General features: G+C 35.2%; 1 long non-coding RNA gene across 1 annotated transcript; it reads right to left on the bottom strand.

The window, feature by feature from the left end:
* Positions 1 to 2,484: 2,484 nt before the first annotated feature.
* Positions 2,485 to 18,493, bottom strand: LOC122105651. Its single transcript, XR_006147059.1, has 3 exons — positions 17,872 to 18,493; positions 7,919 to 7,922; positions 2,485 to 2,496 (listed from the first exon to the last, which is right to left on the bottom strand). It is a non-coding gene; the product is annotated as an uncharacterized LOC122105651 (long non-coding RNA).
* Positions 18,494 to 18,948: the final 455 nt, after the last annotated feature.

The following is an 18,948-nucleotide window of genomic DNA, read 5'->3' as shown; positions in this document are numbered from 1 at the left end:
CTATGCAAAACTGAAATGCTTAGTCATATTGAGCATTGAGTTATAAAATATGAATGCATGTAAATGAATGTAAAATGTTAATTCTTGAGTACTTTCAATTTCCAATGGGCTTATCAGACTAAACCCTATGATAAGTCCAGGAGCATCTGAATTAGAATAGTGTTTGTCATGTAGTAAGATTTAGTGTTTCACTCGGTTAACAAGTTTTCTCTCTATAGACCTCAAACGGGAAAGATTTCAACTATTCATGCCCTTCAAATATTCTCTTGCCTTGAGTCTAGGCTGATTCAATGATTTTGTTGGTAGTAATTTTTGATATAAGTAATGCTGTCTGACTTCTGATGCTATATCACAAAATCTCTCCTAGTTTCTACCTCAGTCTCTGGAAATTCTCACTGGAGGGGAAAAATACCTTCTCCAGACAGCTATGGTCTATGAAATTCCCAATTAGCCTTGTGAGTGGTCAGCCTGAGGATGCCTGGTATAATCCTAAATTATTCCATTTTGGGCAGAAGATAAACATGGCACTAGAAAAAATTATGGGTACACTAAATAGTTATTGAAGGATACATCGCATTCTTCTTCAAGTTCTTTTTTTTAATTAATGTTTTTTTATTGTGTAAATACCCTACAGAGGGGTTACAATTACATGAGCAAGGTAATGAATACATTTCTTATCAAGCATTGTTGCCTTCTCCTTTGTTTCCTCTTACCAAACCCTGCCCACCCATCCCACCCCCTCAACCAAAGTTGTAAAGTTCATTTTTTTACATAACATCTTGTACATCTCATTGTTGCAATGGGCCCACCTGTACAATTTGTTTTTTCCTTTCCTCTCCACAAATGATACCAACATCAAATACAGTGAAAACAGGGGTTATACTGTGGGGGATGGACATACAAAGCAACAAAGAAATCATCTTAGAAATATGTTAGAAACAACAGCAAGAAAGAAAAAAAACATTTGAGTCCTTATCTTGGGGTTCATTTTGCCTAACATCAACTTTATAGCTATCTGAAATCTCCCTGTGAGGTCAGTTATCAGACTTCCATTTGGTCTAGATAGTCCTAATATTCATAAGAACACACATCCACTCTGTGACCATATAAAAAGGATATCTATGTGTTTGCTCAGTCAAAATTCAAATTAAATCTGACACACAACACGTGGTTAGAGTTAATTTGTCCTTCCGTGGCTCACACTTAATACAGAAAGACTTTCTCGTTTAAGCATTTTCAAGGCACATGTTCCTATAGTTGGAAGTCATTACATGTTGATAGTTATCCTTTCTGACATTCACTAGCCTTGATGTGCCAGGGAATTTTAAAGGAACTAAGACACAAAGGCAATGTAGTTATGCAGACACTATAATGTGAAATAACACTCCAGTGACTTAAAGAAATGGAATCAATGTATCCCTAATAGAATATGAAGGCTTTCCAGTCCCAGATCCTATTATCTCTAGCGATACTTTAGTTGTCTGTCTTTCAAAAAAAACAGATGCAATCATGTTAGAAAAATGTCACAGCTTTTCTATTGCATGAGCAGGCTATACACTCACAGTAATAAGGATTTCCTTCTTCATTGAACATTGTTGTCTTTGGTCCTAGAACCTAAGACATCCCCTCCCCCTCACCACCAAAATTCCAGAATCAGTTTGTTTGACAAGTGGATTGATCACACCCACAACAGAAATAAGTGTCCTCTTTAAAGTTACTAATTTGCCCAAATGAAACAAAGGAAATGGCCCCAGAAGAAAAATCAACAGCGCCCAGACACTAGCCAAGAGCCTGGCAGGACATTTGTGTCCGATTGAGTGCTGACATTGGCTATCATCAAGGGCTTACTGATGATAAATGGCAGCCAGGTTGTTACTTCCCTGAACACAGTTGCAAAACCTCCTCATTCTTGTACATACAGTCACGCCTGAATGACATTTAAAGATATTTGTGACTGTGTATGAACTTGAAGGCCATTGCTCTAAGCTTTAATGAACAGACTTATACGCTGAAAGAAATAAGGGAATTACCCAATAATCTAAGACTTCAAAACTTTTGACAATGAAATAAGAGAGACTAAATTCATATAAGTATAGCATTCTAAATGGAAGAAGGTTGTTTAATAGATTCCTTTATGGCTGTATCATTACTTGCACAAAGACTGTAAATCTAGGTAAGTTAGAGATCCATATATCTAATAAAAGGAATTTTTCCCTTGAATTTTTTCCCCGTTAAATGTCATTCTATCAATCTTTGAAAAATACAGCCGTGGTGTATGTGTATGCTTGGAGGAGCCAATGGAAATAAATCAACCAATAATCATAGAACTAGCAGGGATTCTGTATTTTCAGTTCAACCCTATTATTTCAACTTATCCTCAAAGACATGAGCCTAGAGAATGAGTTATGCGAGGCCACAAAGCCCATCTTTGACACTCAGGACTGGAAGATTTCCTGCCTCCAGGTTCTTTTCTCATCCCATTGCTGCTGCCTGGTGCTGGATATATGGCAGACCTTGGCTGAAGCAGTATCTGCCTCTGAGGTAGTCATCATTGTGCTGTTGTCCCAGCACTGCCTGTGAAGAGGGAGGGAGACACTTGGACATTCTAGATTCACTGAGTTTCAAGGAATGTCAACAGGGACGTGGTGTGTGTGTGTGTGTGTGTGTGTGTGTGTGTGTGTGTGTGTGTGTGTGTGTGTACGCACGTTCACTAATCTTGAGACTTGAACTCAGGGTCTTGGCACTGTTTCTGTGTTCTTTTTTGCTAGCACTGTGTCCCTTATGTCACAGCTCCACTTTCAACCCTTTTTTTTCTTTTTTTGTTCATTAATTGGAGATAAGAATCTCACAGACTTTCCTTGCCGGAGCTGGCTTCATACCATGATCTTCAGATCTCAGCCTCCCGAGTAGATAGTATTACAAATGTGAACCACAGGCACCAGGCTAAGGAGAGAGCTTATGACTGAAAATAAAAATTGAAGTTCAAATAAGGACATTCTATGAAAAGTTAGGGATTATTGACAAGGAATTTTAGAGATCATTAACGTGCAAACAAATTGATCTTTCTTTTGTAGACCAAGAGACAAACAACTTACAGACCTACAACCTAAAGAAGCCTTTAAAATCAGATTATGTTTGTACTTTAGGCTGTACTTCTTCCTCCCACATACATATCTGCATGTGTAATTTCTCCCTATTCCCTACTGACCCATTCTTCTATTCCTAATAGAATTCTGTGTTCTTTCCCTTTTTTTCTTTTTTCTTTTAGTTACTACAGCCATTTTCTCAGCTAAATATGTTTGCCATATCCTTATGGAAGTAGAGCATGGGTAGGAGGTTGAAAAGAGCATGTGATAATAATACTACACAGATAGCTAGCTGCAGTCGTTGGAGAATGGCATTTTTCTGGTAAAACCTTATCTTTGCAGCTAAAATAGTGTGACTGTCATACATTTTCTGTTTCTGCTTCCTTCTGACTGAAGCATATGTGTAATATTTGGAGTTGAGGCAGCCACCTTGCAACCAAAGGAAACATAATTGAACTTTTGAACTATGTCTAATAATAACCTAATTATTATGTTGTACAGATGAACTTTTTGTTAAACTACTGATTGTTTTTAATCTTTTGTTAGGTATCAAATTGTATTTGTTTCTGGGTGCTAGTGGCTCAGACCTGTAATCTTTGCTACTTAAGAAGTTGAGATGTGAAGATTGCAGTTTGCAGCCAGCACAGTCAGGAAAGTTCATGAAACACTTATCTACAGTTTTCCACCAAAAAAGCTTGGAGCTATGGCTCAAACTAGAGTGCCAGCCTTGAGCACAAAAACTAAGAGACTGGGCATAGACACTGAATTCAATTCTGGTACCAGCACACACACACAAAAAATTGTATTTCTGATACATTCTCCCAGACTAGCTCTTTATCTATTGTGAGAGAATTTAAGGAATCCCCTGAGAATTTTTTTTTTCTCCATGATTTTTTTTGTCAGTTGTGGGGCATGAACACTGGGCTTGCTCAAGGCTAGTGTTCTACCACTTGAGCCACAGCACCACTTCCGGCCTTTTCTGATTATGTGGTGCTGAGGAATTGAACCCAGAGCTTCATGCATGCAAGGCAAGCACTATACCACTGAGCCACCTTCCCAGCCCTCCATGAAAATTTTTATTCCAACCATTTTCCCATCTGTGAACATTCTATTCTACTATCAAAGAAATGCTCAACCATAACTTTTTGTTGAATCCTCTGTGGGGTCCTATAAGCACACATGCATCAGATATGTGAATTACAATTGCATATATAACTTGTATGTTCCATTTCAGACCCTGTTCTATCAGCATCATTATTCATTTTTCTGTTTAACTTCCCTCCATAGTTGCTAAGTAGTTTCTGTTAAGGCAGTCAGTCACCTCTTAAATATTGAAGCCACCACATATGTGGTATGGATACTCTAGGCTTTATCTTCTATTGGTGACTTATCGCCTACTGGGAAAATCTGATGCGTATTTTGTTCTGCCTGCTATAATCACTCATTCTTTCTGACTGATGTCCAGCTCTGGGTAGAGAAATGTAGAGTAGAACAAACCTGCAAAAGCACCAAAGAAACAAACTGCATTAGTTTCCTAAATGAAGCCACCATTGTGTATTCCTGTTCATTCTCTTTAGATTGTGTCACAAATCTGATTCTGTGGCCCTTTGAAAAACTAGATGCTATAATAGGCCCTGAGTCCTCTATCTATCTGCCTGAAACCCTTTGTATTTTTTCCACCTGTACCACTGGCCATTGACCATACAACCTCCCATACCAATACGGTATGTAAAGTCCCAGGTGAATGTTACCAATGCACCATACATCAGATATTTTGGAAAAGTTGTGAGCTTCTTTGGAACTTGGAGCTTTTAGTTTTCTTGAATTTTGTGTTTGTATGTTTGCTGTTTTTTTTTCTGGTGTTTTTGTTCTTTCTGTCAGTGTAGTACCTGGGATATAGTGGTTCTTTGACCAATATTTATTTGACAAGTTCTTGAGGCTGAGAGAATAAATGATATTATTCTCTGAACTGTGTGATAGTGTCAGACCTGGAAATTTATTTGACTTTGTGAGTTTTTTGAAGAGACTTTAATATAAACCAAAGCAATATATAAGTGGGTTTGTTTCTACACAAAACAAAACATCTCTTTTACTTGAAAGCTAGGACTTACAGCATGAGAGTTATATAGTTTGAGAAAGAAGAATCATTTCTTATGTATGATTCATGTTCTTTCTATGAGGGTGCCATGTGACTTGAAAATTCATTGATAAACGCAATGCAGGCCAACTTTGCTTCTTTAAATGTATAAAAGTAAAAAAAAAAGAATTAATTGTCCTATAATTGCACAGGAAAAACAAAAAGATTCATGGGTAAGAATATCTAAAATATCTAAAAGAATATCTTCATATGTCACACGAAATACCCATACATATTGCCTTCATATAAATATATCTCAGCAAACTCAAATGATAATGTGAAGGGAGCTAACAGAAGCAAAATGACAGTAATCAATACATGAGTTGCCCTGGCAACTGGTGGTGGAGAAGAAAAGCTACTGCCAAATGATCATATGATGACAGGAGTCTTCACTGAGAATTCTGCAATAGTACCATTAGCCATCTGGCTTACAGAACAAGAGAGAATAGTAATGCCAAGGCAAGACATTATTTTATTCATGCTGCCTCCTACCATCCAACCCAAGCTTCTGACCTCATCTGGTAACAGATTTTGTTATAAAAAAAAACAAAAGACAAAAGCTACATAGTGTGTATTAAGGTTGAGGAGATTAACTTTTTCTCCCTCTGACCACTATCTAAAATTAAAACAAACAAAAAGAAAAATACTTACTTTACTTAGCTTAAATGGCTAAAAGGAGAAAAAAATATCAATGACAGTGGAATAAATTGGAGAAAAGAAGTTCTAAATCAGGTTTCAACAGGCATTTTCTGAGGATGGGGAAGCTCTTTCTCCTGCTTGTACACTTGCTATTTTAATGCTTTCCACTTGGCCATGTGTGAACATGGATAATGAAAGATTTTTTTCTCTATATTTTCTTATGATATTTAGGAATTGACTAAGACAAGGTCATATACAAGGTAGGTAATCTGTCACTGAGCTACATCATCAGATCTTTTCTTCTTTCTTTATACTATTATCTAATGATCCAAATGGGTACTCAGTCTACATGACCTCATTTAAAGGCTCTGTCTTCAAAAAATACATTGGAGCCTAGGGCTTCAACATATGGCTTTAGGGAAGTCATAACTTAGATTACATGTCTTTCTTATAGCAAAATGTATTTATTCAAACTAACAGCATCGTATACTCATTTCAGCATCAACTCAAAGCCTAATGTCTAAAGTCTCATTAACAAAAATACCATCTAAGTATGAGACTCATCCTGAGGCAAAATTCCTCCCTTGCTGTGAAACTGTGAAACTGCATGCTATGTGCTTCCAAAACCTGATGATTGCATGGATATCTGGCTAAGAGAAAAAAGAGGTGGTGAACGGTCACTACCATTCTGAAATCTAGTGAGACAAATTCTATTGGATTTTAAGGCATGAGAATAATTATTTCACCTTCTATGTTCTGCCCTCCAGTCTCACTGGAGCAGTGGTATCTACCCCACAGTACTGTATAGTAGCACTGCTCCTGTTTGGTGAATGAATCCACCACATGATTTTTGGGGTGTGAGGGTGGCTTTTGTATGTGCTTCTTTGTGATACAGCTTGCTTTGCTAAAATGGAGAATGGAAGGAGAAAGCTACCCTTGGGGAGGTGTCAGGAGCGGCTGCCCTGATAACCTCTGAATCTCTATGGGGTTATTCTTTCTCAAATAAAAACACATGTGCACTTCATTCCCTCATTTCATTCAGCTTTCCCCGTTTGCTGTAGTTGTAGAAGGCAGTGTTTTACTTTTCTATCTTGCTTCAACTGGGAAATTTTATAGAACTATGTAAAAACCAGTGGGCACACTTACTAATATCTCAATGGAAAGATTTAAGATTCACACATCAAGGGGAAAAGTTGTTTTTTCATAAAGACTATATTGGGTGAGCTTAGGACTTTGGTCTGTGGACTCCACAGATTCTACAGTTTTTGCTAAATTTCTCAGGAAGAATTTTTTTTTAGCACATGCAGGAAACATTTTAAACTTAAGGGAAAATCTTTTTTTTCCCTCAGAACTCAGGCATTTTCTAAATGCTGAATGTTCTCTGGCTGAAGAACCAAAGAACATCACCTATATAAATATTTACTCTGTGACTTACATGTATATATTGCTTGAGTCGGTTAACTTTACTAGGTAAATATATTGCTCTAGTGATCATTTTTAAAAAACATACAAATACAATTGTCTTGGATAAGATATTCCTGGAAATTCAGTCTATAAGTTTGTATAGATTTACACTTTTAAATGCGTAATTTGAAAAATACCTCTGGCTTTTACAAAATCATGGTAGAATATAGTACCAAGTTCATAGTTATCATTTATTTACACAAAAAATCTTCTGGTAAGCCTTTACTTACTTGAGATTTTTAGCAACATAAATATGATTGTCTCCAATTTTTTATATTGACTTGAATACCCAAATAATTGAAATTAAAGAGGAAGAAGGGAATATCAAAACAGAAAAAAGCAAAATTCAGAATATTATAAAGAAATACTTTGCAGGCCTTTATGCCAATAAATTGGAGAATCAGAAAGAAATGGATACATTCCTATACAACACAGATAAAGTAAACTAAGAAGGTTTAAACCAATTAAATAGACTTAATTAATGAAATTGAGATAGCAATGAAAAACATCTCCCTTCCATGACAAGCCCAGGACCTCATGTATTTACAGCTGAAATCTGTAAGGAGGCCTTCAAAGGAGAATTGACACCAACACTTCTCAAACCCTTCAATGAAGTAGAAAGGAAAAGATCACTACCAAACTCATTCTTCAAGCATCCAGCACAATCATGTTCATTGCAGCATTATTTATCATAGCTAAGATTTGGAATCAGCTCAGATGCCCCTCAATGGATGAATGGATCAAGAAAATGTGATACTACACACACACACACACACACACACACACACACACACACACACACACACACACACACACTGGAATTCTCATCCATCTGAAAAAACAATATTGTACTACTTGTTAACAAAATTGGAAAAAAATTATATTAAGCAAAGTAAGCCGGACCCAAAGAAACATACATTTCATGATTTCCCTTATTCTCTGTGGCTGTTGTGGCATCCAAGTACTAGCAGACAGTGAGACCCAAAAACCATTGATGAGTTGTGGTTACAACAAAATTTTATTTGAACAAGAAAGCCCTGACACGTCAGGACGACTCCTGAGGTTGAGATCCCAGGGAAAGGCCTTGAGCTCGGATCCACATTGGCTTTTAAGCAATTTTGCCTGGGTCGGGGAGAAGGGGAGAGGATACAAGCATACGCAGGAAGGCTGTTTCTTCATGAAGCCAATGCTGTTCCCAAAACTCCCGACTTCAGTTTAAACTTTCTGCCATGGGTTTTCCAGCCTAGGGGTTTTATCAGAATTTGCCGGAGGCTGGAGAATAGAACAAAGGGCGGTGGTGACTCAGGTTGGTTAGGGGACCCATTGTTCAGAAAACAGCAAAAGTAGAGTTACAGAATCTGAAACAGCTGGTTAGTTGGCAAGGAAGTCTTAGTCTTATCCATAAAAAAGAATAATTACACTTATATCTTAAAATCATTATTAATTTTATAGATCTCAAATCAAACATTATATTTTATCCTCACTTTTTTCACTACATCAGTGGCTAGAATGTGCCTACAAATCTACGAGTAAACACACTGGGTGGGAAGCAAGGAGTTACAAATGAATTTACTGAAGTATAATAGACTATGGAGAGAACAAATAGTATGTTTATTTAAAAAGACTAAGTCAGAGCCCAACAAAATAAGTAACAGGAAATGGATACTTGGAAGCAGAGTTGGTGGAGTCAAAAGGAGAAAGGTAAAAGATGAAGGGGGAAGGGAGGAATGCGGGCAAGAATTCACTGTAAAATTATAGAGATGTTGAAGTGATGACACAGATAAAGATCCTTGGTACACATAAACTGTTTGATGAATGGAAAAATATCAGTACATAACGTAAAATTATGATAAGTAATGGAAGGGGTGGGTTGGGACTGGTAGGTGAGAATGTTCAAAGGGGTGACTTTGATCAAGATAAACTGAATTAACAAATTGCTTTGGTGAAAGGCAACTCCTTTGTACACCTATTTAAAGATAATAAAAAAGGAACTGAGATGATGCTTTATAATTCTTTGTTCTCCTTGGGTGTATTTGAGCCCCAAATTCACTCTTCACCCACTAATGACTTACTAGCTTTTCAACACATTTTAATGTTCTTTATTGCTTCTATTACTAAATGATTCTAATTATTCTAAATTATGCTCATTCTATATTTAGACTTGAAGCTGTTAGGTTATTCAATAAAATGCAGAATGGATATTTTTGTCAGAAAAGTCAGAAGAGTATTCAATGTAACAGAAAAATAAATTAGTTGGTCCCAATATTTTCCAATTTAAGCAGCCCTTCAATTAATCATGTATCAGAACTTGGCAATATAAAGAAATGCACACTTAAAAAAATAACCATTATCTTTATTTAAAAATGCTTTCTCAAAAACATCAAATAGTGGTTAATAAATCATGTACAGGTGTAATTATTTGTTACTATCCATTGAGTTTACTTGTAAGTTTATAGGCACATTGCAATTATTACAATAAGGGAAAACATACAGCGTATGTTTCTTTGGGTCTGGCTTACTTTACTTCGTTTGATTTTTTTCAGGTCTTTCCATTTCCTTGTGAATGCAGCAATGTCATGCTTTCTGATGGAAGCATAGAATATAGAATTCCATTCTCTTTCTCTCTCTCTCTCTCTCTCTCTCTCTCTATATATATATATATATATATATATATTGCATTTTCCTTATTCATTCATCCACTGAGGGGCATCTGGGTGGATTCCATATCTTGGCTATGGTAAACAATATTGCAATGAACATGATTGTGCTGGTGGCTTTAGTGTAGCCTGGGAGTCTAAATATTCTTAGGAGAGAATCACATGGGCTCAATAAATCTGTGCATATGATCATATAATATGATGCTTATCAAAACGAACTCCAAATAATGAAAACAAGAGATGAAATTTCTATTGTACTGTCTGAGGTTCTTGCATTTTTTCCTTCTTTCCTTTTTATTCTTTGGTTTATTCCCTTCTGTCATTTATTTTTTTCTGCACCCTTTGTGTTGTATATAAGTTTATCTGATTTGGGGAGGGATAGGGAAGCGCAGAAATGGTGGGACAAAGGGTGAATCAACTCAACAGTGAATCCCAGTAGACATTATGCTGGAAACAACTATTCAACTTGGAAGTGGTTGGAAGTCAGGATGGAAAAAATTGGAGAGCATGAGGAAGGGGGTGACACTATTCAAAAGGAAATGTACTCATTACCTTACTTACATAACTGTATTCCCTCTGTACATTACTTTTACAATAATTTGTTGTTGTTGTTGTTGTTTTTGGTCAGTCATGGGGCTTGAACTCAGCCTGGGCACTGTTCCTCAGCTCTTCACCTCAAGGTGAGCACTCTACCACTTGAGCCACAGCACCACTTCCAGTTTCCTGGTGGTTAACTGGATATAAGAGTCTCATGGACTTTTCTGCCCAGGCTGGCTTTGAACCTAAAAAAAACCCATCAAGTGGTTGAAAATAAACATAAATGTCTTTGAAAGAAAACTATTTCTAATAGCATCAAATTTAAAAAACAGAAAACTTGGAATCTGTGCTGACAAGCTGTCACTAAGGAAAGATACCAAATAAAATATTGAGCAGGTATAGGTTATGCCTACAGAGCTAATCAGTAAAACTGTGTTCATGAGTTAATATTGCTCCTAAATCTCATAACAAATTTAATTGTCTGGAAATAGCTTTGTATGCATCTTATATGTGCGTGTAGATGAATGTGTAGGCATATTACAAAATTAAAATTCTTCTGCATTTTATAACTGTGGAGTCTGTTTAGAAGAGACATTTTCAGGGAATGGATAATTAATTATATTTTGCCATTTCATAATTAGCTATACTTAGTCTTATACCCTAATTATTTCTCATGTTCCTGAGCATTTCTGTTGTTATTAGTCTTTAATAAAAAATAATTAACAACTCATTAAGGTCCTGGGGGAAAGCAAGATAAGAGGGAGGGAACACCAAGTTTGCTATCAATTCCATTTTTCTCTACTAAGTTTTATTCACATCATTAGCTCTGTTTTTATTCATTTACTTTTTCTAGGATATAGCTTTGTTTATACTCTTTTTGTGAGATTGGTCCTTAGGCAAGTTATTGTTGCCAGACTCATCATCATTGTGTATTATTCTGAATTTTCCCTGACCAAGTTCCTATTTGAGCCCTGGGGTCTGTGTTGGAACAGTTACAATCCACAGCACATGTGTAGAAAGTCACGCTGACCAATTTAGCAATGTGTTTATCCTAATTGGTCTCATTCTGCTTTTGTCTGGTATTTCCTGTTGTTGTTTACAGGAAACTACACACTTTCTAAATGGGAATTTTTCACGCTCCATTATAATGAGGTTATTTATTTAGTTTACAAATTGAGACTTTCATACCTCTCTCTATTTTGACTCTTTACACATGTATAGCAAGACTGAATGTATTAAAGTTGAGGGAAGAATCAACTCTTCTTATTTCCAAAGCACTAATCTTCTTTGAGGATGAAATGTCCTTTCTTCCTGAGACTAGAGAAAAAACATGTTACTTGGACACACCAGGCTCTTCATGTATATTCCTTTAGATCTTTATGAAGTCCACCACATAGTCAACCTCTTTTGATCCCACTTACATTTTTTCCCGCTATATCTTCCTGCTATATTCACCTTTTTTTGTTCTGTGAAATATTCGGTGCCATTGACTATTTCATTTATCATTAATGATTCTACATTTACTTTGTATTTATTATGTAGTGGTATCTGATGATGCTTTTGCACTGAAGTCCACATTAAATCTTTTGCTGGGAGAAAGAGATTCCCTACAGTGATGTTCCATCTGGGATGTATGTTTCACTCCTATAATCTGAGTTGGATGACTAACTTCCTACCTCCACTGAAGCAAAATGTATATTTGTCTTAATAGATTGCACCAAATTCAAACGTTGGCTTAAATACCTAAGCCCTTTATTAATGCATGTTTTTGCTTCTTCCTTCAACATTGCTTATCTTCTATCACTTTTTTCCATCTAAAGTCAAGTCCACTTTTATTTCTCCCTGAAGTCTCATCTGACCATATGCCATCAACTCCTCTCACCTGATGACTCCCAATCATTTGTTTGGCAACATTTTCTGTCTTACATGTTTTTTTTCGTTTTCTATTTCTACTATATTGTTCATTCCAACTTTGTTTTTTTTAATCAGCACAACTAGTTTACAATTATATCAGATGTAATTGGCTAATCTTTGCTAGACTGTGCTAAGAATAACACTATGCATACACCAGTTTTCCATTAATTTCTAAACAAGCTAAGCCATAATGGCTCAAATTTGTATCCTTAGTTATGTGGGATTCAATGTATGGGCTCAAATTTGTATCCTAATTACTTGGGATTCTATGAATGGGAGGATCACAGTTTGAAACCAGTCTGGAAAATGTTCATAAATCCCCATCTCAAGCAATAAAAACCTGGGTATAATGGCACACACTTGTCATCACTGCTATGTGGAAAGGATAACTAAGAAGATTGTAGTCCAGGACAGCATGGAGAAAAAATGAGTGACCCCATTTAAAAAAATAGTTACAGGGGCTGGGAATATGGCTTAGTGGTAGAGTGCCTGCCTAGCATGCACAAAGCCCTGGGTTCCATTCCTTAGCACCACATAAACAGAAAAAGCTGGAAATGGTGCTGGAAAAGAAGCTCGGGTACAGTGCCTAGGCTCTGAATTCAAGCTCCAGGACTGTCAAAAAATAAAAATAAAAAATAAATGCAAATAAAAAAATAGTTATAGCAAAAGGAGACGGGGTTGTACCTCAAGAAGTAGAGTGATGGCCTAGCTAGAAGACGGTGCTCATTGTTAACCGCATTACCACCAAATAAATTGAAAACCAGTGAATAGAAATAAAGTAAATAAAAAATTTGGCATCTCAACTAACAAAGTCTCACTTTCTTTATGTGTACATGTACATGTGTATGACAAATATGAGACGTTTGTATACGTGTGTGTATGTAAAAACACACATAAAATTTGTCCAGGAGAGATTTATTGGCCATTGTTCAAGCTCTGATGACTTATTTTATGAATAGATTTTGTGAGGTGTCCTTTGTCTTCCCCATGAGAACCTAATTTAGATTCTTATTATTCAAAAGAAACCTAATTTTTTTGTATGAGTGTGTGTGTAGATGTCCATATTTTAAAATACATTATTTATTATATTATGACCTTTTAATTTGTAACATCATCAGAATGAATCAAAACTGTCTTTATAATTGAATTTCCCTAAATAAATCTGTAATTAAAATTAAATTTTTTTCTATGTTGTAGGGATGAACAAACCATCACCTCTCCCAGGCTAGTGTTCTTTTTTTGTTTGTTTGTTTGTGGGGGGGTGGTCCGGTTGTGGGGCCTGAACTCTAGGCCTGGGTGCTGTCCCTCAGCTCTTCAGCTCAAGGCTAGCGCTCTACCACTTGAGCCACAGCACCACTTCTGGTTTTTTTCTTTTTGCTTATGTGGTGCTGAGGAATCAAACCCAGAGCCTCAGGCAGGCAAGGCAAGCGCTGTACCACTGAGCCACCTTCCCAGCCCTTAATCAAGTGTTCTAACATTGAACTATTGAATTATATTTACAGTCCAATTTGAATATTAAATAATATTTACATGAATTTATTTGAAATTAACTGATTTTGGCATTTACCATGTAGATGAGAATTTCTGTTAGTAATGTAACCTCACTGACATTGATAAAAATATGTATTTAATTTTTGGTGGGTAGTTACTTGCTAAATAATCATTTATTAAAAATAAATCAATCCTGTTGATTGAAGACTCACTTTTCGTGTGGGCCATATTTTCCAGGCTGCTTTCATTTGCCTGTTCCACCTTTTTGCTAGGAGAACCATTAGTAATTATTCTCAAATTATTCTCAACTCTCCTATGATTTAAAAAATTTTGACTCTGTCAATTTATTAGGCTTAAAATTAATGAATTGCATATAAATCCTGTGTCCTCCAATCCATTTAATTTATCGTATTATAATACTGACATCTTTGTACTCATTGCTAGTGATATTCATGGAAAAATACCCAATTTATTTTCTATTTATCAAGTTCTGAGGATTCTAAATTTTGTCATTACTGCTTAACAGTATTTCGAAGCCCACTGAGAGTTACCTATATATATGTTTGCTGAGATAAGCCTCCTCATCCTAAATTTTCTGTTTTTCATTCTCATTAGAAAAGTTCCATTTGGCAGTCTGGTAGTAATCAGACAGTGGTTTTAAAATATAATTATCCTTTTGTGGGAGGTAGAACAGAAATGGTGACAGAAAATTAGTTATTTCCATAATTTAAAAAGTTGTGAATATGCAAAATAATTGCAGAAAGACACAGTAAAGATCTTGATGTTACTTTCCTGATGCCAAATAGCAGATCTCTAATGACAATTAACTTTTTAAATGTAATGACTTTTTTCCTTACTGTACATATTTTCCATCATCCTTTCAGAATACCTGAGAGTTGTCCTACCTCAAAATTTGTTTTAACAATTCACAGTAAATGATTGCTTTCAATCAACATCGTTAGTGCCATTAATGTAGACTAGTTGTAACTGTTCTTGGGAAAATATTCTTCAAAATGTGCTCTACTACTTCGGTAAAACTAGTTGAACAAATTAGCAATAGAGTGATGTACTCTAAGAAATTTTTGTAGATAGTCAACAATGGAGGTTCTATTCCTTTATTTCTTTAATGTTAATATATATATATATATATATATATATATATTATTATCCAATAGCCTATTCTTCAAAAAGAAAGCAGAAGTAAGTTAGGAATTTTAGGTGTGAATGGGGCTAATATAGTTTATTGTTTGGGAATAGAGTTGAAAGCTTTGTTTATTCACTCTTTCCATTAGCATAAAATCATTCATCAAATGAATTTCCTAGAAATCTGGCTGAAAAAAGAAGATATTAATCTATTTGAAGACAAAGGTTATTACTCTTTCAAGTAATCTGAATATTTCACTTAAAAATAATGTCTCAATACTTACTGGCAAAGAGAATGAATAAATTTTAAAAAGAAACAGACTTATCAAAAACTAGTGATAGAAAAAGGGTGACTTATAAAATTGTCAAAGAATGTTTTGACTTCCTGGATGCCGAAACTGTCATAGTGTATTTTTAGGCAAAGGGTTCTATGGTGGTGTGATCTCAGGGCAGTGACAGTGGCTTGAAATGGACATTGATCTTAGCTCAAGGTCATTGTATTTGAAATGTAAATGCAACTTTCTTTGATTAACATGTAAGATATTCATCTGAATACCTACAGAAAACATACATATAATGTAGACATGATATTTTGTAAGATCTACTCAAATGTTTTAAATATATTATATATTCTTATATGGAGATGAATGCATCTCTGTATAATTATTTTCTCCTTTGAAGCTTGATTACTGCAAAAGGAAAATGTATTGTCTAGAAGATACAAAGGCAGTCATCTATGTAGTTCTATATAAACATTACACATAGCTATATTCTGTTTATATTCCGTTTGTGGTATCAGAAAAATTTTACTAAATTTTTTTGATGGAAGGCCAAACTCATGGTTGCCCTAAAGTCACCAAAGTAAAAGATCTTTTGAGACAACATATTGTCTTCCCCTCCTAGGAAGTCTTACTTGCCTTTCCCTGGGAACTCTTTAAACTTGATTTTCTGTTAGTGAATCATGTTATTTCACATTTCTGTTGTGAATTAAAGTTTAACATAAACCCTGCTGTTTTCTCTGTGGAGGAGAAATGAAATTCTAAACACGTTATATATTATAGTTGTATAAGTGTTATTTTAAACATTGTTATGTATTTCTTCTAGTTAATATATACAATAATTAAGAGAACATAATTTATTACTGTAATAATCTTTTGTGATAATTTTACACTTTTGCAATGTGTATTTCTACAGTGCAAATCCATTTCATGAAGAAATGGCTGTTTGGTAATTGCTCTACTATTTATCATATCAGTATATTTTGTCTTTGAATCACATATATATTGCCTTTGTACTATATTAGTGCAACATTAGTTATAATTACTCTTAAAGTATCTTATTTTGTGTTATTTATTTAAATTAATTTAAAACATGCAATCCATGAACCATATGTAATTTAAAATAATTTTAAATGGATGTTTCAGAGAAAAAAATTGTCTTTTCTCCTTTTTTATTTTTTTTAACACTTACCATGATTATTGCTTAGTAGAACATAGGAAACTATTGCTTTTTAGTTTTGGACAAAATCAGGTCCTATAATTGTAATTTAAAAGGGGAAACATGAAATATTTATGAAATACAATAAGATTGGATATTTGTCTTTTCTACCTTGTGGTGACTTCTCAATATGCATAGTTAGTAGATATTCTAAAGCAATTAAACATACCATTTCGAATTCTCATGTTGACTTTTTTTTTCAATCATTTATAAGAGCAGTTCTGTTGATAAAAAGTATTAGTTATACTTAGAAGTTATTACAGTGGAGTTTGGCAAAGATGTTGACAACAGTGATGATAGAGTGGGGGATATAACTTCCAATATTAACTAGACTTTTCATCTCTATCTTTTCTTTCCTTCCTTCCTTCCTTCCTTCCTTCCTTCCTTCCTTCCTTCCTTCCTTCCTTCCTTCCTTCCTTCCTTCCTTCCTTTCCTTCCTTCCTTCCTTCCTCTCTCCTTCCGTCCTTTCCTCCCTCCCTCCCTCTCTCTCTTTCTTTTGCTGTATTTGTTGTTAGTTATGGGGCTTGAACTCAGAGCCTGGGCGCTGTACCTGAGTTATTTGGTTCAATTCTAGCTCTACCTCTTTGACTACAACACTACTGCTTGTTTTTCATTGGTTAATCGGAGATGAGTCTCGCGAGGATGTTTTTTGCCCAGGCTGGCTTTGAACTATGATCCTCAGATCTCAGCCACCTGGGTTAGGATTACAGGTGTGAGCCACTGGCGCCCAGCAGTGTTTATTTTCTTTTTATGCTGGTCCTAGCACTTGAACTCAGGGCCTGAACGCTGTCTCTGAGTTTTTACGATTAAGGCTAGCACTTTACAATTTGAGCTACTGCTCCACTTTCAGCTTTTTGATGGTGAACTGGACATCGTAGTCTGAAGGACTTTTCCTACATGGGCTGGTTTCAAACAGTGAGTAGCTAGGATTATAAACAGGAGCCACCCTCACCTGGCTCGTCAGTATTATTTAAGAACTGCTTTAAGTCAATCCTATAAATTACGTGCCAGTCACCATTGAGTTAGAAAATGAAATCATGAATGTAATCCCAAAATACCAGTCTAAAAATTTAAAAGTTACAAGATAGTCTATCTTCAGCTTATCTACAAGCAGTTTGTTTACATAAATGGCTTTTTTTTTTTTTTTTACAAATTTGAAACGTGAATATATTTTATTTTATTTTCCCAGTGAGTACACAATACACAATTTTTGACAATACTATTAACCAGTTTTATGCCATTTTTTTACTCATCTAACAACATCAAATGAAACACATTAAAGATTTTGGACACTGGTGATTTAAACAAACTACAATTTTGTTTTAAAAAAATCCATCTATAAAACAAAGTATAAAAAGTCTACCCACGACCACAAAAAATCCCTTATCTTGCAACATTGAAAAGTCACAATTAATGCTTTAGAGAATATGAGATTAAAAATTCTAAATTTCATGTCACTTAAAATGTGTGGTGTTTCACTTATAGTACACATTATGAAGAAGTGAAGTAAAAGTAATTTCACCTCTAAGATAATGTGGAAAGACATGTTGCTTTGCACCAATTTCTGTCGTGTTATTCTATAAACACATATACAGCCGATGAACCAACAAACATTGGTGAATGTAATGATTTTGCATATCTTTAATACTGACACATGATCAATTTTAAGTGGAGCTAATTCACAATATAAAGCCCATTGGCATGGTTAGTGTTTTATTTGCAAGGGACAATCACATAAATTTACTGAATAGAATTTAGGTGTTCCACCAAAGCATAAACTTTCAACTCAAATCCCATTGAAAATATATGTAAATGGCCAGAGATTTTTAACTATGACAAAGAACATGGTAAATCTATGTTGACATTAAAAGCAATAAACCTGCAATGGTTTTATTTTATTTTGGTTGTGTAATATGTTCCATGTTTCTTCTTATATATTCTCCCTTGAATTGGATTCAAATGCTGTAAAGGAGTCTCATATATATAATACATATATATATATATATATATATATATATATATATATATATATATATGTGCCTATTCTGTCAGGTTTAAAAATCCCATAGGAGGGATTTGGAAGAAGGCAGGGAGGCTCACTCTACCAAATACACTGGCTTTCCTGAGTTTGGGCCATTGATAGGATTATCCCCAGAGTCCCCAAGTGGACTGTGCATGATATGAATAAAGCTATGCTTGGGTCTAGAATGACTATAAACAGCACTTTCTGTGACATTACATTCTTTCCACCCCAGATTTCCTTGCCTGTATGAGAAACTGCAAAAGAGTGAGTTCAGAAAATGTCCAATTAGGAGCTCCAGAGGCGCAATCGGTTAGCGTGCAGTACTTATAAGAAAATGTCCAATTATTCACTTAATCATAT

The sequence above is a fragment of the Dipodomys spectabilis genome, unplaced genomic scaffold (assembly GCF_019054845.1).
Source record: "Dipodomys spectabilis isolate Male_0828 unplaced genomic scaffold, ASM1905484v1 ptg000032l, whole genome shotgun sequence".
In the NCBI taxonomy this organism is placed as follows: domain Eukaryota; kingdom Metazoa; phylum Chordata; class Mammalia; order Rodentia; family Heteromyidae; genus Dipodomys; species Dipodomys spectabilis.
Note: the sequence above shows the minus strand (reverse complement) of the source record. Positions and strands in the feature narration are given on the sequence as shown.